The sequence below is a fragment of the Labeo rohita genome, unplaced genomic scaffold (assembly GCF_022985175.1).
Source record: "Labeo rohita strain BAU-BD-2019 unplaced genomic scaffold, IGBB_LRoh.1.0 scaffold_328, whole genome shotgun sequence".
Lineage (NCBI taxonomy): Eukaryota > Metazoa > Chordata > Actinopteri > Cypriniformes > Cyprinidae > Labeo > Labeo rohita.
The window spans coordinates 44,978-67,868 of NW_026129246.1; positions in this window are offsets into that span (position 1 = coordinate 44,978).

The following is a 22,891-nucleotide window of genomic DNA, read 5'->3' on the forward strand; positions in this document are numbered from 1 at the left end:
GATTATTCACCAGAGGTTCCCTCACAGCTGAACTAGTGGAGTGGGTGTGCACCCTCTGTGGTTCAGGTTGCTTGTGGGGGAGGTGTCTGCCTATCTCCAATTCACTCATCCTCGATCCTATTACTTCACATCTCTGTTCTGCAATGCCATCTTTGTTTACCAAAACTGATGTTCTAGTTGTAGCCTCAGCTCGTACTCTACTCAATGGTTCCCTATGCTGGATTTGGGTAACGTTTGAGTTAGAAGGTTGTTGCTTGGGCAAATCACAAGTCTTCTGTCTAATTTCTTGTTGCCTTTTCAGCTCAGAAATTTCAAGCAAAGCTGACCTTAACTCAGCTCTGGTCTCATTCAGATTAGTACTTTCTGCACTTAATCTCTCTGTCTGTACTGACAAGTCTTTATAGGAATGGGTCAACTCTGTTTGCAGAGTGGCCACGTCAGTTTTCAGCTTTTTCAGCTCTACTTCCTGACTGTCAGTGAAGGACTTTAAGCTTTTAGTACCTGTAGACAATCTGCATAGTTCAGCTCTTAACTTTAAATTGTCCTTACGCAACTCAGCCAACTCGTTTTCGAGTTCCTGAAACTCTAAATCCATATCTATATTCTTTTCGTCGGCAACAGATAATTTGTCTATGGCCTGGTTTGGTTGGATAGGCCAGTTTAGTGCTAGGCTGGGCAGAAGCTTTATAAAAGTGAAGCGTCCTTTAAGGCCTGGCTCACTGCTTCAGCAGTCATATCAGCCATTTTTTTATATATATATATATATATATACTGGTGTGTGTATATATAATAAATAAATCCGCCACTTGTATTAGTTAGCTCTTGAAGTTTGCCACGAATGTGAGCAGCTCTGAACTACTAAGACAATGAATATTACGCACACACAAGGGGTGCGAATTCTAGCACTTGTCTATTACTTGTCAGAGGGCGTTACCCTTACCTGACATATTCACATAAAAATTCTAGAAAACCATGATAGACTTATAAGGTGGGAACCCTATGCTATATTTCTAGTAGCAATTAGTTATAATCAACAATTACAGCTTGTGCTAACAAAAATTGAGCAAAATATTAGCAAGCTCTATGCCACAATAAAAATCACAATTCGATACACTTTGCAGCCAATCCTATTCATAAATAGTACCAAAGAGTTGAGCAAGGAAACTATCAATCAGGCTTAGAGGGAACCACTCTTGCTATGCAATTGGTTTCTGACTCAGTGAAAGACTTTTTTAGTTTCCTGCTAAAGTTACTTCTATTGTTATCTTTTAGTGTATTGACTTGAGTTGATAAAACAGGAGGCTCATTTCAATCTAAGTTAGCCAACCTAGGGACGCCAATTAAGGTAGTGAATTTAACTTTCGCCAACCTAGGGAGGTGAAATAGGGTAGTGATGGGTACTCATGTCACAGCTGACGTTATGATTCTTGGATCGCGTCAATTAATGTGTGGTTATGAGTACATCACATAAGAAAGATTGATGGGATCTCTAACTTGTAGAACCTCTCCTGTATTATCAACACAAGAAAGACACAAGTTGTAATAAAATAAATTTTATTAACAAGATAGACAAGAGTAATCAACAACTACTAAATGAATACCATGAATGAAGAAGGAATAAAGTGCATAAGATGCATATAAAGCAAGTGATTACGTTGGGAGTTGCTATGTCAGAGCTACGTTATCTGGACAGATAAACTGTTGCTACTCTGAAACAAATGAGGTGAAGAACCTTATCATCCATCAAACAAATACATGTAAGATTTGTTATCAACTGCAATCAGCTATAATATCTAATGTAAATTAGAAAATCATATACTGAAAATATACAACAATGCCAAGGTCTCTGGAAGAGGTTTGGAAGTGATATTTACGTTCTCTGTGGTTGATGAGCAGTCCGGTGGCGGCGACTTCTTCCACTGGTTGTGCTGGTGGCAGTACAGTGGGGAAAGGAACAGGAATCCGTTTCGACACCCTTGAAGATGGAAGTGCTGTAGGATGCTGATCTCCTGGAGCACCAAGGGTCCTAAGATCTGGAACACGCAGATGTGGCCCTGGAGTAGGTGCTGAAGGTCATTAGCCAAGGTCCAACTGTTTAAACAAACGTCGATCACACTACAAACAAGACAAAACTGTAATGCTATAAGAAACAGAAAAGATTAATTCATTGTTTACCTGGGTCTTTAGTCTATGATAAGCTCACCTCATCTCTTATCTGACAAGTTTTCGGGTTTGAGTCGTTCGTTCATAACGTGACAGCCCCATAAGATGAATGAGCGAATAGAAAACTCAGAAGACTCGAAACAGGTGAACTAATTCCAGTACAGAACCTAATAGGATGTTACACATGCGCGACTGAACGAATCACTCCCCGAGACGACTTGTTCTTCCAGAGTCACATTAAAGATCCGTTCAAAATGAACAAATCATGTGTGTATTTTTTGGTTCCATGTTTAAGAGATGGAAAATCTTTAATGATGTAACATTTCTACATTGACTGTTTCTGAAATTTTGTTTTGTTGTGTATCTTTTACCAGAAAAGTTTAATGTGTTTACAGATCAAATTATTGTTTATGTGTTGTTAGTTTTAAATAGCTTTAAGGGTCATTTAATATGCATGGCATATGTACAAATGCATGATGATGCACTGTAAAAGATGTGAGGATTTATTTGTAAATTTGTGTTATGCCAAAGGCTTATTTAACCAGCTATTTGTGTGTTTACTTTTAGTTTTCATGGTGCTTATGCTGGTTGCAGGATAATAAACCCAGATGCACCCGTTAGAGACTCTCTGCCTCATATTCACAAAGCCAAGGGCTGCGACATTTGGTACTAGAACTTATTCATTAGATACCTGTATTCATTCAATAAATACTATTACCTACTGAACAGATACTAGTACTTATTCACTAGGTCCTTATTTCAAGAGTGACTAGTAACTGTTCTACTGTTGCAAGTAACACATTTCACATTTTTGCCATTGTCTTCTACGGGGTCTGTCATTCAGATATCTAGCTCTGATTGGTCATAATAGACAAGTAAAAAAAGTAGTTGTGACTACTAAGATAAGAATTACAAAAGTGTCAAAAATAAATAAATACTAGTACCGAATGAGTAACTAGTAGCATATATTAAATAGGTATACTAGCATCTAATGAAAAGCAATAGTATTTACAGTTATTTTTTTAAAAACTTACACACAAAAGCTTACATACAAGCTGTACTTGAGACACATTCAATGAAACTATTCATAATGAAACCATTAGCCATTGTTCACACTCATGGCACCTTCTGTCTAGTCCCACCCTATCAATGACAGCACACATGTCATCAAAGGATAAATGGTCGAATGGCAACGAGTAGTCTGACATGATTATTATTATTATTATTATTATTATTATTATTATTATTATTATTAATTTATTCTCTGTTACAATTTTCATAACCCATTGGCAAGTGTTTTTGCTACAATAAAAGCATTAATCTTAAATGTTGATATATTTCTTTGAAAGCAATGGTTAAACATTTATAATTAAAAAATGTACTTAAGTAAATATATATTCAGTGTAGGATATGCACACTGGAGGATTTGGGTGGGGGGTGGGGAAATGTAGGTGAAACTGTATGTAGTGGAGACCCCTTTTGAATCTGCTTAGGGGCCCCAAAATGCTAGGGCCGGCCCTATTTAAAGCACAATTCTGGTCACAAATATAGGGCATAATAACACATATAATATCAATTATGGGCCCAAATGATTATCTGGGTAGCAGCCTCTGGATCAGTGCAGCAAATATTGGGAATTTGTGAGTGGACAATGTAAACAAAAACAGTGCTTTTACTTTAAATGCTGTTAAGCAACTTTTACAATCAAAACTAGTAAGTCTGATTCATAAGAAATATTGTTTGTGTGACCAAGTGTTTTAACTAACAAATATCTCTGGTCTTACATTTATATGCATCTTTGGAATTCAACACACCTGCAACACAGAAAAAAATTCTCTCCAAACAATGGCAATAATTTTGTTATACTTTTAATCTATCCAACATTAACATATAACATTGCTAATCAACATTGGTAAAACATAATAATAATAAAATGTTTTTTTTGTTTTGTTTTGTTTTGTTTTTTTTTTTTATTTACTGTGTGTCATGATTAAAATACATTACATCTGTTTTTTTAAGTACATCACACAAGAATTGTTGACATTTTTGCAGATTTATTAAAAAAGAAAAACTGAAATATCACATGGTCCTCAGTATTCAGACCCTTTGCTCAGTATTTTGTAGAAGCACCCTTTTGATCTAATACAGCCATGAGTCTTTTTGGGAAAGATGCAACAAGTTTTTCACACCTGGATTTGGGGATCCTCTGCCATTCCTGTTTGCAGATCCTCTCCAGTTCTGTCAGGTTGGATGGTAAACGTTGGTGGACAGCCATTTTTAGGTCTCTCCAGAGATGCTCAATTGGGTTTAAGTCAGGGCTCTGGCTGGGCCATTCAAGAACAGTCACGGAGTTGTTGTGAAGCCACTCCTTCATTATTTTAGCTGTGTGCTTAGGGTCATTGTCTTGTTGGAAGGTAAACCTTCGGCCCAGTCTTAGGTCCTGAGCACTCTGGAGAAGGTTTTCGTCCAGGATATCCCTGTACTTGGCCGCATTCATCTTTCCCTCGATTGCAACCAGTCGTCTTGTCCCTGCAGCTGAAAAATACCCCCACAGCATGATGCTGCCACCACCATGATTCACTGTTGGGACTGTATTGGACAGGTGATGAGCAGTGCCTGGTTTTCTCCACACATACCGCTTAGAATTAAGGCCAAAAAGTTCTATCTTGGTCTCATCAGACCAGAAAATCTTATTTCTCACCATCTTGGAGTCCTTCAGGTGTTTTTTAGCAAACTCCATGCGGTCTTGCACTGAGGAGAGGCTTCCGTTGGGCCACTCTGCCATAAAGCCCCGACTGGTGGAGGGCTGCAGTGATGGTTGACTTTCTACAACTTTCTTCCATCTCCTGACTGCATCTCTGGAGCTCAGCCACAGTGATCTTTGGGTTCTTCTTTACCTCTCTCACCAAGGCTCTTCTACCCCGATAGCTCAGTTTGGCTGGACGGCCAGCTCTAGGAAGGGTTCTGGTCATCCCGAACGTCTTCCATTTAAGGATTATGGAGGCCACTGTGCTCTTAGGAACCTTAAGTGTAGCAGAAATTTTTTTGTAACCTTGGCCAGATCTGTGCCTTGCCACAATTCTGTCTCTGAGCTCTTCAGGCAGTTCCTTTGACCTCATGATTCTCATTTGCTCTGACATGCACTGTGAGCTGTAAGGTCTTATATAGACAGGTGTGTGGCTTTCCTAATCAAGTCCAATCAGTATAATCAAACACAGCTGGACTCAAATGCAGGTGTAGAACCATCTCAAGGATGATCAGAAGAAATGGACAGCACCTGTTAAATATATGAGTGTCACAGCAAAGGGTCTGAATACTTAGGACCATGTGATATTTCAGTTTTTCTTTTTTAATGAATCTGCAAAAATGTCAACAATTCTGTGTTTTTCTGTCAATATGGGGTGCTGTGTGTACATTAATGAGGAAAAAAAATGAACTTAAATGATTTTAGCAAATGGCTGCAATATAACAAAGAGTGAAAAATTTAAGGGGGTCTGAATACTTTCCGTACCCACTGTAATAGAAACCGGACCACCATATTGTGTATACTAAATCTGATATATGTTAAGTTAAATTATATTTATTCTGAAGCCTCGTCACTCCATGCATTTACGGTCATGTGAAAAAGTTTGGACACCCTATTGAATTCCATGGATTTCCGTATTAGGACATCATTAAAAAAACTGGTCCTTGGCTGGTCTTAAAATTTTGAAAATAAAACCTCAGATGAACAAAAACACATGGGAAATTGCATCGTGTCATTATTTACTGAACAAAAATAAAGCCAAAATGGAAATGCCATGTGTGACAAAGTTAGGACACCCTTACTGTTAACATTGGAATTAAGAGGGTAAATCACAGTCAAGCACTGCTAATCAAATACCTTTGATTAACTGATCATCGGCAAGTCTGAGCACCTCTATAAAAGCATAAGCTTTGGCAGTTTGCTGGTCTGGAGCCTTCAGGTGTGTGTTAACACAATGCCAAGGAGGTAAGACATCAGCAATCATCTTAAAGAAGCAATTGTTGCTGCCATCAATCTGAGAAGAGTAATACAGCCATTTCCAAACAATCTGACCTTTATTCACAAGTGGGAGACATTTAAAACAGACACCTCTCCTTCCAGGAGTGGACGTCCCAGAAAATTCACCCCAAGATCAGACCATGTAAAGCTCAGAGAAATGGCAGACAACCCAAGAACTAAACCTCAGACTCTACAGGCCTCAGTTAACATGTTAAATGATAAAGTTCATGACAATACAATTAAAAAAATATGGGACAAAAATGGCATGTTTGGAAGGCTTGGCAGAAGAAAGCCTCTTCTATCTAAAAAAAAACATTGCAGCACAGTTTAGGTCTGCAAAGTTGCATCTGAACAAAACACAAGTCTTCTAGTATAATGTCCTTTGAACAGACGAGACCGAAGTGGAGCTGTTTGGCCATAATGCACAGCGCCAAGTTTGGTGAAAACCTAAAGAGCATATCAGCACAAACACCTCATACCAAAAGACAAGCATGCTGGAGGAGGGCTGATCATTTTGGGCTTGATTTGTAGCCACAAGTCCTGAGCACCTCACAGTCATTGAGTTGGCCATCAACTCCTCTGTATATCAAAGTATTGTAGAGTCAAATGCGAGGGCATCTGTCTGACATCTACAGTTGGGCCAAAATTGGGTCATGCAACAGGACAATGATCCCAAGCTCACCAGCAAATCTACAACAGAATGGCTGAAAAGAAAAGAATCAAGGTGTTGTGACAGCCCAGTCCAAGTCCAGAGCTCATCCTGACTCAAATGCTGTGGTGAGAGCTGTGCATAAACAAATGCCCACAAACCTCAATAAACTGGAGCAACGCTGAAAAGAAGAGTGGTCCAAATTCCTCCAGAACGATGTGAGAGACTGATAAAGTCACACAGAAAATGAATGCTTCAAGTTATTGCTGCTAAAAGTGGATCTACAGGTAATTGACTCATAGGGTGTCCTAACTTTGTCACACATGGCCTTTCTATCTTGGCTGTATTTTTCTTAAATAAATAATGACACAGTGTGACATGTCATGTGATGACGTTTATCTGAGGATTTATTTTCCAAATTTTAAGACCTGCCAAGGACCAGACAATTTTTTTTATTATGTCCTGATACAGAAAACCATGAAATTCAATAGGGTGTCCTAACTTTTCCACATGACTGTACAATGATTAGGATGATGGAGCTTCAAAAATACTATTTAACTGTACTTACCTTAGAAAATGTGTTACCAGATCAACAGAACTGCTGAAATTCCTATTACATAACCAATGATCAATGACTCTGTGATGATCAGTGTCACTCTATGTCCTAAATACTCAACATCGCCTTGCAAGAACACACACTTCTCTCTCTTGAGTCGCAACCCTGCATCTTCCAGTCTTTTCAGCACTGCCCCTAGGTTCTCTAAGTGGTCTGCTGTATCCACGCCTGTTATCAAGATATCGTCCAGATAAACGGCTACCTTGGGGATTCCCTGCACCAATCTCTCCATTATTCTTTGAAAAATGGCAGGAGCGGACGCCACTCCAAAAGGTAACAGCTGATATGTAAACAGACCTCGTTGAGTATTTATTGTCAAAAACTTCTGAGACTCCTCGTCAACCACCACCTGCTGGTAGGCATGACTCAGGTCCAATTTAGAGAACTTTTTACCTCCAGACAATGTGCTGCAGAGATCTTCCAGACGAGGTATGGGGTACTGCTCCAAGGATGCTGCTCGAGTAACGGTCAGCTTATAATCACCACAGAACCTTATGGAGCCATCAGTCTTCAGAATCGTAACTACTGGTGCAGCCCACTCCGTACTTTACTGTACTTTACAGGACGGATTACATGTTCCTTTTGTAGACGATTTAACTCCTCATCCACTTTTGTACGCATTGCATAACGCACTGATCTGGGGCGAAAAAATCTAGGCACTGCCTCTGGAGAAACATGAATTTTTGCTTGAACTCCTTTCAGTGTCCCTAGTTCCTCTTTAAAAACGTCACTGTGTTTCACCAGCATCTGCCGCAATAATTCATCTTCAGTCTGAATCTGCAAAACCTGTCGGTCATGCTTGATCCACGATAATTTTAATTCTGCTAACCAGCCTCTACCCAGCAGCAGGTTCGGGCCATTGCCAGCCATTACAGCAACAGGGAGTGTTTTCTTTTGCTCTTGGTACTCCACTGTAACCTGGCTAGTGCCTCTCACTTCGATTGGCTGTCCTGTATACGTCTCCAGTTTAATTCCAGTCTGTTTTATTTTTGTACTTTTCCCACTTTTTCTTGCAGTGTGATTTGTTCCCTTGCATCTGAAACAGGACTTACTTGCATTACTGGCTTGCATTCCCTCATCATAGCTGGCTCTGCTGTCCGCTTTACTGCACATTTTATGACACGCTGCCGATGCGTAGTTATTTCGCAGGTCCTGCGCATTTTTAACCGCTGCCTCCATTGAGAGTGCTATTTTTAGCGCCGTATCAAAGGTCAGATTTTGTTCTGATAAAAATCTCCTTTGGATTCGTCATTTACTCCGCATACCAGCCTATCTCTCAGCATCTGTAGCGTCTCGCCATAGTTACAATCCTGTGTGAATTTGCGCAGTTCAGCCACAAAGTCAGTTACTGTCTCATCTCCTCCTTCATCGCGAATCAAACTTGAAATGCTGAACTATCTCGCTCGGCTTCGGCTAAAAATGTTTTTTTAACAAGTCCACTAATTGGGCATAAGACTTAGATTTAGGCTTGTCAGGGCTGAGCAAATTTCGGATTAAACTGTAAGTTTTGGGACCCGGAATAGCTCTTTGTTTCTCAGCACTGTCGATGTTTTTGCTTCAAAGAAATTGTCCAGGATCTCACAGTACTCTTCCCACGACTGTGTTTTCTCATCAAATGCCGCTACAGTCCCAATAGTTGCCATTTCCACTTTAACAGCCGGCTACACTTCTTTTCCATTACTCCATCATGCAAAACAGTCTCTCACGCATTTACCAATGTTATCCTCGTCGCCAAAATATGTGGTAACTTGGGATGAAGAAGGACACAGAAGACAGAATGGCAGTACGGTCGTTTACTGATCGCTAATTGTGCATACAGGATAAACAACACAGTCCCACTGCATAGCGGTACACACAACATTCTTCTGCCATAACAGGCGTCTTTACAACAACTGTGACCCTTAGCGGTCAACAACGGGAACTGGTAGAATCGTACTTAGTCTACTACAGCATTAATGTTAACAACTTCAGATTTTAACAATGCATTAGTAAATGTTGAAATTAATATTAACTAAGATTAATAAATGCTGTAGAAGTATTTTTCATTCTTTGTTCATGTTAACATTAGTTTTACTTCTTTAGTTAACTAATGAACCTTATAGTAAATTGTTACCAAATTTACTAACTGGAAATAAACTATATACTAACCTAGAAAAAAATAGATTATATGTAGGAAATTCAAAGTAAATAAATAAATGAGCAAGCACATAAATTACTGGAAAAAAGTGAAATAAAATCGATAAATTAAACTGTAATATATAAACATTAATAACATAAAGGAGTAAAAATTAAATGCAAAAATAATGAAAAGGTGAAAATAATGAAAGATTAATGAAATAAAATGAAATAATGAAATAAAAAAAATACTGAAAATTATGGTGGGAAAATTTTGTGGTCAGCAAACAGTCAATACACTTGCCATGTGGCCAAATTAATTTTCTGACTAAGCACTACACTGACTGCCACTAGAGGGCACAATTTAGCAAGTATGATCCAGGATGTGATTTGAGAGGAGGCCTCACTGATATGAATGGGCACCTTTTTGAATATGTCATGTCCTGCGATGTGACATTCAACAGTAAGTAAATGCCTTTAAACAGTGTAAACAAACGTATATTTGGGTCAATATTCTCAAGGATCTCTTCAACAGAGCCGTGCTGTTTAATGAGGTCGATGGCCCTCTTGGGTCCGATTCCTTTTATAGTGTCGCAGTAGTCACAGCCCAGTAGGATACACAGGTCAATGAACTGAGGAAGACATTCAAGCATACACAAAAAGCCATTAGAAGGAACTGACACATGTAGAATATATTAGATATTAACATACAAAAGATTGTATGTTAATATCTGAAATAAAGCCTGAAATATGGCTAAGGTCATACCTGGGGCCGGTTGCATAAAGGGGTTAGACCAGTCTTAAAAAGTAAGTCAGCCAAATTTTTCTTTATGTCTGGTCCTAATGTTTTATATTCAGTTACAGAAAAATGTAGATTAGTCCAAGCTGGATCCAAAAAATAAGACTGATTACTCTTTGGTTAACTGCTAGTTTATCAGACTAGTACTTAAGACGCTGTCTTAACATAGAGGCTAAGTTTATGCAACTGGCCCCTGCTGATGTGTCAGACCCATTTCTTGTAGAATACGACTGAAATGAAACTCTTTGTAACCAGTTACTTCTACATAGCCAAACATCTCCAACAAAAAAAAAAAACATCCAAATGTCGATATCAACATGTAATTTCAGATATAAAGTGCACCCATACATACTTTGCTTCACTAGCTGTTAGATGCCACAACAGGACTGACGTTCCAAATGTCAGACCGTCCATATCTTCTGTTGCTGTGGCATAAACCTTTCCTGATTTCACCAGAGCAGCACAGCTCGCCTCAGCCTCACATGGAGCCTTAACATAACAGATATTTAATTTTGCTTATATCCATGATATGTGTTTTTACTCAGTTTTATATAGTTGACTGGCAGTACTTCAATATGACACCCACTAGAGTAAGTAACCTCTTGCATTCCTCGTTGTGTTGTTTGGTAACCTTCACTAGACGCTTACTGAACTTGTCAATGTTTTCCTGTTCACCTGTGAGAATTCTTGGAATTAGGATAATTTTAAAGAATTATTATTATTTTTATTATTTAAAAAAAAAAAAAAAAAAGCATGTAGTTTTGAAAGTATCTGTACCTGCTTCTTGGTCCTGAACTAGAAGTTTCTCAGCTTCAGCTCGTCTCTCTATCTCTTCTCCAGCAGTAGGCGTTAAAAAAAAAAAAAAGATATCTTGAAACAGAATGCAAAAAAATGTTTTTACATTTTACAGAAAAAAAGGTTAGTTAACCAAGTTACCTCACCATATACACTACCAGTCAAAAGTTTTTGAACAGTGAGATTTTTTGTTTTAAAGAAATCTCTTCTGCTCACCAAGCCTGCACTGATTTGATCCACAGTACAGCAAAAACAGTAAAAGGCTGAAATATTTTTACTATTTAAAATAATTGTTTTCTGTTTGAATATTTTAAAATGTAATTTATTCCAGTGATTTTTTTTTAATTTTTAGCATCATTACTCCAGTCACATGACCCTTCAGAAATCAGTCTTATATTCTGATCTGCTTCTCAAAAATATATTATTATTATGTTGAAAACAGCTGAGCAGAATTTTTCAGGTTTCTTTGATGAACAGAAAGTTCAGAAGAACAGCATTTATATGAAATAAAAATCTTTTGTAACATTATAAATGTCTTCATCACATTTCATCAAAATCATCACTTTTGATCCATTTAAAGCATCCTTGCTAAATAAAAGTATTAATCTATAATTTCTTTCCTAAAAAAATATACTGACTCCAAACATTTGAATGGTACAGTGTAAAATGTTACAAAAGCATTTTGTTTCAGATAAATGCTGATCTTTGGATCTTTCTATTCACCAAAGAATCCTGGAAAAAAAAGCACTCAACTGTTTTAAATATTGATAATAATAATAAAAATATTTCTTGCAAATCATGTGACATTGAAGACTGGAGTAATGATGCTGAAAATTTAGCTTTGATCACAGGAATAAATTACGTTTTAAAACATTCAAATAGAAAGCAGTTATATTAAATAGTAAACATATTTCATAAAAAAAAATCATTCAAGAACAACCCATAATTCGTAGCATCGTGTACACGCATCCCAGAGCCTGTGCTACACAAGCTTTTGTGCTTAAAAAGTATAGTAATTTTTATTTTTGGAAAAAAATCATTTTTCTAGATAAGACCCTTCCTTCCTTCCGTCCATTATATGAAGAAAAATCCTGAAATGCTTTCATCAAAAACCATAATTTCTTTATGACTTAAGACAGAAAGACATGAACATCTTGGATGACAAGGGGGTGAGTAAATTATTTGTAAATTGTTGTTCTGGAAGTGGACTTCTCCTTTAATTCAGGCAAAGTTAAATCTGTACTGGGACAGGATTTGACGGATTATTTTAGTCGACTCCGACTTCACGAGACTAATGAGAGCATATAGACAACAGAGAGAATTAAATTCAGCGCTTTCATTTCCAGCATGTGCTAATTCATGGCTGTATATTATTTAATTTACATGTTTATCAGGATTATTTTACATGACTCTGTGAGTTCGTCTGTTTTTTCGATCCAAAGCAGCATAAGTTAGCTACATATCATGCATTTATGTAACACACATCTAATGTGTGCATTAATGGCTGTTATGTTAAATAAAGTTGACTAATTACAGCTAAGCAAGTGCTTTACCTATGCATGCCGTTGTTGTCTCGTTTCCCCTCAGACGCGCTCAAACACCCACAAGATGGCGGCGTTGACTCGGAGATGATTCGGGGGAGTCACTCATCTCTAGAAAGCATGAGCACTCTCTTTCTAAAATAACTGTCAAAGAAGTCATGGTCTTTCAAAAGAGATGTGTTAAATCGCCATCTGGTAAAGGGTTTTTGTGGACTAATTATATTCCATTTTAATGTTACTGGGGCATGATCACTAATGACCACTGGATGGATATTAGATTCAGAAATATTTTACATGATAGAATTACCGCTGAGCCTTTGGCTGTTCTGTAAGCAAACATCAGTGTCTTGAATTTGATGCGAGCCGCAACCGGGAGCCAGTGCAGGGTAATAAAGAGAGGTGTGACATGGGCCCTTTTGGGCTCATTGAAGACCAGTCGTGCTGCTGCATTCTGAATCAATTGTAGAGGTTTGATTGTGCATGAAGGAAGACCAGCTAGAAGAGCATTGCAGTAGTCCGACCTAGAAATGACCAGAGCCTGGACAAGAAGTTGTGTGGCCTGCTCTGTTAGAAAGGGCCTGATCTTTCTGATGTTGTGTAATGCAAACCTGCAAAATTGAGCAGTTTTAGCTATATGGTCTTTGAAAGTCAGCTGGTCGTCAAAGATTACACCAAGATTTCTGGCAGAACTTGATGGGATAATTGTTGATGAACCTAAATGGATGGTGAAATCATGCTGTAGAGTCGGAAAGGCAGGGAAAACAAGGAGCTCAGTCTTTGCCAGGTTGAGCTGTAGGTGATGTTCTTTCATCCACGCCGAGGTGTCTGCCAGGCAGCCTGAGATCCGTGCAGCTACCGTTGGATCATCTGGTTGAAATGAAAGATAGAGCTGTGTTACATCAGCATAGCAATGGTAGAAGAAGCCATGTGCCTGTATGATGGGCCCCAGTGATGTAGTGTATATGGAGAAGAGGAGGGGACCAAGAACTGATCCCTGAGGAACCCCAGTGACCACAGTGGAATTCCTGTGATGCCCATAGATGAGAAGGTGGACAGGAGGATCTGATGATTCACAGTGTCAAAAGCAGCAGAAAGATCCAGCAAAATGAGTACTGATGACCTGGAATCAGCTTTTGCAATCCGCAAGGCTTCAGTGACTGACAGTAGTGCAATCTCAGTTGGGTGGCCACTCCTGAAACCTGACTGGTCAGCATCCAAAGTACTGTTCTGTGTGAGAATAAAGATACCTGGTTAAAAATGACTCGTTCAAAGGTTTTTGCTATGAATGGAAGGAGAGAGATCGGTCTATAGTTACTTATAAGTGAAGTGTTTAATGTAGGTTTTTTGAGCAGTGGGGTTACCCAAGCCTGCTTGAATGCGGTGGGGAAAGTGCCTGTGAGGAGAGATGTGTTGATGATGTGTGTAAGTGCTGGTAAGAGTGTAGGAGAGATTGCTTGGAGAAGGTGTGATGGGATAGGGTCTAGTGGCCATGTTGTAGGATGGCTGGAGAGAAGAAGTGTGGATACTTCTGCTTCAAAGAGGGGACAGAACGAGAAGAGTGGGGTGTTAGCTGTGGATGTTATCGGTATTTAACTGGCTGCTGATAGTGGTAGTTTTGTCGGTAAAGAATGTGGCGAAATCATCGGCTTTTATAGAAGTTGTGGGAGGTGGTGTGGGGGGGCAGATGAGCGAATTGAATGTTTTGAAGAGGTTACGTGTGTTTGCAGCATTGTTGATCTTGTTGTGGAAGTATGAGGATTTGGCATTATAGACTTGAGCAGAGAAGGATGAAAGCAAAGACTGGTACATACTCAAGTCAGATGGAGTTTTGTTTAGTTTTGTGCCATTTTCTCTCTGCTGCCCTGAGTTTGGACCGATGTTCGCGGAGAACATTGGATAACCAGGGGTTAGGAGGGGTGGCCTGTGCTGGCCTGGAAGAGAGAGGACATATATTGTCTAGGCAAGAAGTTAAAGTAGAGCATAAGGTGTCAGTAGCTGCATTAACCTCTAGAGATGAGAAAAGGGTTGTAGAGGGAAGAGAGGAGGACACTACAGTGGAAAGATGGGAGGGTGAAAGGGAGAGTAAGTTTCATCTGAAAGTAACAGGTAGAGGGGTTGGAGGTACACTGGTAGCAAGATGAAGGTTACATGTAATGAAGAAATGATCAGAGATGTGTAGGAGTTTAACCAAACTGTTGTCTGCAATGCAATTGCGTGTGTAAATTAGGTCTAGTTGGTTGCCTGATTTGTGTGTGCTTGTAGTGACAAGGCATTTGAAGTCAAATGAAGCTAGGAGTGAATGAAAGTCTGCAGCATAAGGCTTGTCCAGATGAATGTTAAAGTTGCCAAAGACTAGAAGTGGACTGCCATCCTCTTGGAATGAGGATAGCAGCCCATCCAGCTCATCTAAGAAGGTGCCCAGTTGACCAGGAGGGCGGTAAATGACCACAACATGGAGTTTAATTGGAGCTGTTACCGTGATCGCATGAGATTTGAATGAGTTATAATTGCATAGCTGAGAGTGGTTTGAAAATTTCCATTTGTTAGAAATGAGTATTCCAGTACCCCCACCCCTCCCAGTGTGACGAGGAGTGTGAGAGAAAGAGAAGTTTTTAGACAGAGCAGCAGGGGTTGCTGAGTCTTCTGGACGAATTCTGAAAACCAAAAGAAATTATGGTTTTTGAGGAAAACATTTCAGGATTTTTCTTCATATAATGGACTTCAATTGTGCCCCCGATTTTGAACTTCCAAAATACAGTTTAAATGAACTTCCAAAGGCTCTAAACTAATTTTTTTCGAAAAATAAAAATTTGTATAATTTTTAAGCACAAAATCTTGTGTAGAACAGGCTCTGAGATGCGCGTTCATGACACTACGTACTGTTGAATCACTTCAAAAGGTAATGGTGAACTACAGACCCAGTGTTTGCAAGGCGAATGCGCAAAGACTAACAAAGTGCAAGTAAACCAAACGCTGTTTACAAACAAAAAGGGTAACGCTTTAGATTACAACCCGCAAAGAACTACGTAAGTAAACTGAATTTACGGTGTATGTTTCTGTAATTATAGTGTACCTATAAAGAACGTACATGTAGGTATAAGGGAACAATATGTTATATTTGGGTAATAAGGGGATAACAAACCAGATATTCAACCTGCAAAGAACTACATAAGTATACTGAATTTACGGTGTACGTTTCTGTAATTATAGTGTACCTATTCAAGAACGTACATGTAGGTATACGGGAACAATATGTTACGTTTTGGTAATAGAGAGTAACAACCAGATATACAACCTGCAAAGAACTGCGTAAGTAAACTAAAGTTACGGTGAATGTTTCGTATTTATATTGTACCTACGTGTAAGTATAAGGGAGCAATATGTTACGTTTGGGTAATAACGGGTAGAAAACAGATATACAAATAATTTATAATGGATTAATTTAAAAACTTAACAGGTACCTTTTCTATTAAATCGTACGTTTGGTGTATCTATACGTAAGCTTTTTAAAATTACTGGGAAATTATACTCTTGTTCCATGTAGTTACAGGGTAATTGTGCCATCTGCGGGCTGTAAATTAAAGTGGCGATTGTTCCCCTCCTGTTCAACGAAGTTACAGGGTACAATACATATAAAAACGCGACGTAAAATGTGGTTCTACAAAATGTACATTTATTTACATTTTTACAGACACTAAATGTACAATACTGACATATTTACATCATCTAAACATTTAACGTTTACTTAATATGAAATTATAACATTTCATTCTGTTCTGTGTGATTTCTGTTGCCAGCTCGTTTCCAAGAATAGGTCTACATAATGTTATCATGACTACACGTTAAACCCTTAAAAATAAATAATATTTCTGCAATCGTTTAATCATTCATGTAATATTAACTTCGTTTGCCGTGGTGGAACACAAAGGCGTTTTCTCTAACATGCTGTGACTAACAACAGAACCATAAAATACACCGAACACGCATCATAATTACAAATTAAACAATTTTATTTGTGTGCTGTAACCCAGATCTTCAGAATCCATACGATTTGCGAGGACCAGAACCAAATTCAAGGTTTTGTCCGGCGATCTTCATCTCCACCTCTAGCAGCGAGTCCAGCAGCAACAGCCACAAACCCGTGCTAAAGTGCATTTTGCGACAGGAAACTCGGACGTTCATTGGCTCTCGCCTGCATTCGTCACAGATTACGACATGCCGTGTTTCTGGTGAGATGTGTTGGAATGACGCGCGGGCGCCTTCGAGGAGTGGATCAAGACAATAATCTGGATAATATTTTAAGCGATTAACAATTTAAATTCTGCTCTCATCCTACTGCACCTCAAACCTACTGTATTCCGCCAGAGAGGACTGCGGCTGCAAACGCATCGTTATTTGGATTACTTTTTTGTATGGCTGTTGACATTTTTGCAATAAATAAATGATTGTGATTGCAGTTTCCTGTTTTTTTATATTTTTATTACTGTTCAGTCATAGTTAACGTTAGGTTTAGAGGTAGAAGTGGGATTAGCGACTATACAAAAATATTTTTAGATATATTTTCAGATTGTGTGTTTATGTATTGAACCTACCCTGTAACTTCGTTGAACAAGAGGGGAACAATCGCCACTTTAATTTACAGCCCGCAGAGGGCACAATTACCCTGTAACTACATGGAACAAGAGTATATTTTCCCAGTAATTTTAAAAAGCTTACGTATAGATACACCAAACTTACGATTTAATAGAACAGGTACCTGTTAAGTTTTTTAAAATTAATCCATTATAAATTATTTGTATATCTGTTTTCTACCCCGTTATTACCCAAACGTAACATATTGCTCCCTTATACTTACACGTAGGTACAATATAAATACGAAACATACTCTGTAACTTCAGTTTACTTGCGCAGTTCTTTGCAGGTTGTATATCTGGTTGTTACCCCCGAATTACCAAAACGTAACATAGCCTATTGTTCTCTTATACCTACACATACCTACTAATAGGTACACTATAATTACAGAAACGTACACCGTAAATTCAGTATACTTATGTAGCTCTTTGAAGGTTGAATATCTGGTTTGTTATCCCCTTATTACCCAAATATAACATATTGTTCCCTTATACCTACATGTACGTTCTTTATAGGTACACTATAATTACAGAAACATACACCGTAAATTCAGTTTACTTACGTAGTTCTTTGCGGGTTGTAATCTAAAGCGTTACCACAAAAAGCTACAATGATGTTGGATGATTCTGAAGTTGTAGGAGAAAATAAGATGGAGTTTTTCACCATTCTCTACCTTTTTGAGCTGGAGTACACAGACGATGAATGTGATTTGTAGTATTGATGAGAAGTTTGGATCATTTTACCGACTCTGACCTTTGAGTCTTATTCAGCAAAATTAACAAATCTTTTTTTCAAGTCATTTCGTTCATTTTAGCAAAATATAATTAAAATGTTACATGTTATTTCCCTAACACATCTACTGTTTAAACAAATGTTGATCACACTACAAACAAGACAAAACTGTAATGCTATAAGAAACAGAAAACATTAATTTATTATTTACCTGGGTCTCACCTCTTATCTTACAAGTTTTTTGGGTTTGAGTCGTTCGTTAATCACGTGACAGCCCCATAAGATGAACGAACGACTCGAAAAATCCGAAGACTCAAAATAGGTGAACTAATTCCAGTACAGAACCTAATAAGATGCTGCGCATGCGCGACTGAATGAATCACTCCCCGAGACGACTCGTTGTTCCCGAGTCACATTAAAGATCCGTTCAAAATGAACGAATCACTCAAGAACGTGCATTTCAGAGCCTGTGTTACACAAGCTTTTGTGCTAAAAAAGTACACACATTTTTATTTATCCAAAAAAAAATGACAGATCGTTTTGCTAGACAAGACTCTTCTTCCTCGGCTGGGATCGTTTAGAGCCTTTATGAAGCTGCATTTAAACAAAATTTTGGAAGTTCAAAATCGGGTGCACTATTGAAGTCCATTATATGAAGAAAAATCCTGAAATGTTTTCCTCAAAAACCATAATTTCTTTATGACTGAAGACAGAAAGACACAAACATCTTTGATGACAAGGGGTTGAGTAAATTATTTGTAAATTGTTGTTCTGGAAGTGGAGTTCTCCATTAAAGCTAACATCTATATCAGGAAGCAGCAAGTTTAAAGTTTGCACCCTTGGTGAGCTGAGCAAAGTGTGTATTTTATGGTTCCACGTTTAAGAGATGGAAAATCTTTAATGATGTAACATTTCTACATTGACTGTTTCTGGAATTTTGTTTTGTTGTGTATCTTTTACCAGAAAAGTTAAATGTGTTTACAGATCAAATTATTGTTTATGTGTTGTTAGTTTTAAATAGCTTTAAGGGTCATTTTATGTACAAATGCATGATTATGCACTGTAAAAGATGTGAGGATTTATTTGTAAATTTGTGTTATGCCAAGGGCTTATTTAACCAGCTTTTTTTTAGTGTGTTCACTTTTAGTTTTCACAGTACTTATGCTGGTTGCAGGATAATAAACCCAATTGTGCCCGTTAGAGACTCTTCACAAAGCCAAGGGCTGCGACAGTGAAAACTCGCCGCTGAGGCATCCACCAATGCCGTCTTCAGCGGATACAAGATCATCTGATGTTATGCACGCCAATAAGTGGATACCACAGCTGCCGTGAGAGACTTTGGCTGAATAATTGGGTAAAACCAACCACAGATACAGTACACATACAAGAAAACTACATAGAAGTCACTGTGGTAAATGGGACTGTGTGCTCAGCTAATTCATCGCATGGGACACTGGACATCTAAAGAGATCAAGAGCTGCCATATCCTAAATAATCCTAAGGAGGGTTCTAAATGTGCAGTACAAAATACTGTAAAAGCTTGATCTGTAAGGTTGACAAGTACAAAGTCTAAGAGTCCGGCAAAGGTCAATGTCATCTCATGAGATCCTAATTCCTGAATCTTACACTTTCTGAGGGGTAAAATTGTCTAACTGTAAATTATGAGCAGTATTCGTGTTTATGACATTTTGCATTGTCTCTGTGTACTCTGCTTGGTTTGTCCACAAGTGTAAACGTCTGATGTGAGTGGTAATATAGTTTTAAAGATAAGTTAAAGCCACCACTCACCCAAACTTGAGTCTAGAATAAAGTAAAATACCCCTAAGGCCTTACAGTACAAACAGATCCATTAGACCTTCAAGATGTCATCATCTGATGAGAAAAAAGACACTCCAGAAGCACAACAGGTCAGGTCGAGCTCCCGTGAGCATAGTTTAACAACAGAGGGTCAAGAATTACATTAACAGGAAGCAAAGAGAAATGAAAAGGCATTCACCAAAGCCTATGACTCTTGGAGGCACACAGCAAAGGTGGTTAGAGGGAAACTAAAGGCCTTCTGCTCAGCTGAGGATCTTGATAAAATCCAAATGAGCATTAAATTTAAACAAGCTATAGTACACCAAAATTATGAGCCCATGCAACACAATCATACTACCAATTCAGATGTCGTCAAAAGAATGGATGTTTGTGACAGTCTTACGGTTGATATTTGTGACCTTGTCAGTAAACGACAAGAGAACATAGATGAGGCTTTCAATGACCAACTAGATAAAGACAGAGTGAGAATAACGCTAAATAAGAATGAGTATGGTCAGTCTTTGGAAATACGTAAACAGAAACAGTAATTTCAGAGTCATCACAAGGGACAGGCCACAACTCAAGAGCCACCTCCAGGTCCTCTAGTAAACATGCAGATGCGGAAGCATACTTTGCAGCCAAAATAGAACATGCAAAAGCTATGCAAAAAATACACGTTCAACAAGCGAGACTCAACAAACTGGAGAGTGAATGGAAACTCAAGGAAACTCAGATGTTAGCAGAAATCAAGCAAAAGGAGGCTGAAATGAAATGAAAGTTAGTATTGGAAAAAACAAGGTTACAACAGCTAAAGGCTGACAATGAAGTGAAGGTAGCAGCAGCTCGAGTGAGAGTGTACAACAATTTTGATGGCCTTGAAAGTTTTGAGGAAGAGACTGACCATAAAACTCAGTATGGTTGGCAAGATGCTGGACTCAGAACTCCGCTAAATCCACAAGCAATGCCATTCCAGCCTCATCCTGCACCCTCCAAGGCACCAGTAACTCAGGAGGAGGTCAGCCTTGCTCAGGCAATTGCAAGCTCACTCACCCTAAGCCGTCTACCTGTCCCAGAACCAACTACGTTTACTGGTGACCCCTTAAAGTTCATAGACTGGAAGATATCCTTCATGGCTCTCATTGACCAGAATCCCCTCCCAGCTAGCGAAAAAAATGCTCTATCTGAAGATTTATCTTGCTGGGTAAGCATGCAAAGCTGTTGAAGGATTTTTCTACCTAAATTCAGAGAAAGCATATCAGGGTGCCTGGGCAGTCTTACAAGATAGGTATGGCAGCCCATTCATTGTCCGAAGGGCCTTCAGAGACAAGCTCATGAAGTGGCCAAAGATAGCTGCAAATGACTCTATTGCATTAAGAGAGTTTGCAGATTTCCTTCAAGGTTGTGTTGAGGCCATACCTCATGTTAAGGGCTTGGGTATTCTGAATGATTGTGAGGAAAATCACAAGCTTCTTAAAAAACTGCCTGAGTGGATAATGCTTAGATGGAGTCGTATTGTAGTGGAGAAGCTAGAACATCTGGAGATTATTCAAGTTTTATGCATTTCACAGAGTTTATGCAAACCGAAGCTCGCATAGCTTGTAACCCCATTGTCTCCTCTCTGCTGATGAATGTTAAAAACACAGACGAGAGACTTCCAAAGAGAGCCAAGGCACTTAGCACAAGTACTCAAATGAAAAACTCCACCTCAGGAACTCTGGAAAAGCCAAAGACACCTTGCTTAGTTTGTAAAGACGAAACACATGGTGTTGTTAAGTGTCCAACCTTTGCAGCAAAGACTATGGATAAAAAGAAAGCTTTCATTCATGATAACCACATGTGTTTTAAGTGCTTAAGAAAGGGGCACATTACCAAAGACTGTAAAAGGTGACACACCTGCAGTACATGTGGTCGATGTCATCCAACCTGCTTGCACATAGAAAGAAACAGGAGCCCTGTTGAATCAGCAAGCAAAGATCCCATAGCCTCAGGAGACCATACAAGAAAGGATTGCCTGTGGTCTACAAGCTCGGGGACTCAACTCTAAAACTTACATCCAACTACAGCAGATCTACATACGAGACTCTATCCCAGTCGACAAGTCTCACATCGCTACTAAAAGTACAGCCCTCCAGTGGCCTCATCTGAAACAATTAAAGAACAAGTTACATCCACTCCAAGATTGCGAGGTGGGTCTGCTAATTGGTTATGATTGCCTGTCAGCACTGGTTCCCTTGGAGGTCATCACGGACAAAGAAAATGAGCCTTTTGCGGAAAGGACAATGCTTGGCTGGAGCATTATAGGGTCAGCCAATCCCCACTTGGATAGACATTGAAACGAAAGCTTTTTGCATCGTGTTGCAGTTAAAGAAATGCCAGTGGCCACTGATGTGTTGAAAGTTCTGGAAACAGACTTCAACAAGAGGAGCGATGAGGACAGGTACGTGTCGCATGATGATGTCCGCTTCATACAGCTTGATAATGATAACATTAAGCAGAAAAGGGATGGCCATTTTGAGATCCCCCTCCCTTTCAGGGGCAGTGGTCCACCAGTTCTACCAAACAATAAGAAGCTGGCTACTATTTGGCTGCAACACATAAACAAGAAGGTCAAGGCCAACAAATAGTATTTCGACCATTACACAGCCTTCATGGAAGAAATTATCAGGAAAGGTGATGCCGAGCCAGCCCCTCTATTTTCTGAGGGAGAGACTGTGTGGTATATCCCACATCATGGGATGTACAACCCCAAGAAGCCAGGCAAACTAAAAGTAGTGTTCAATCGCTCTGCGAAGTTCCATGGGATCTCTCTTAACGACACTTTACTGACAGGCCCTGACTTAATTAACTCTTTGGTAGGAGTTCTTTGTCGCTTTAGAAGGGAAGCAGTTGCTGTGATCTGTGACATCGAAAGGATGTTCCACCATTTCAGTGTCTCACCTGAATTTCGCAACTACCTAAGGTTCTTCTGGTGGGAGGGTGGAAACAGAACCACGGGAGTATAGAATAACAGTCCATCTTTTTGGGCCTG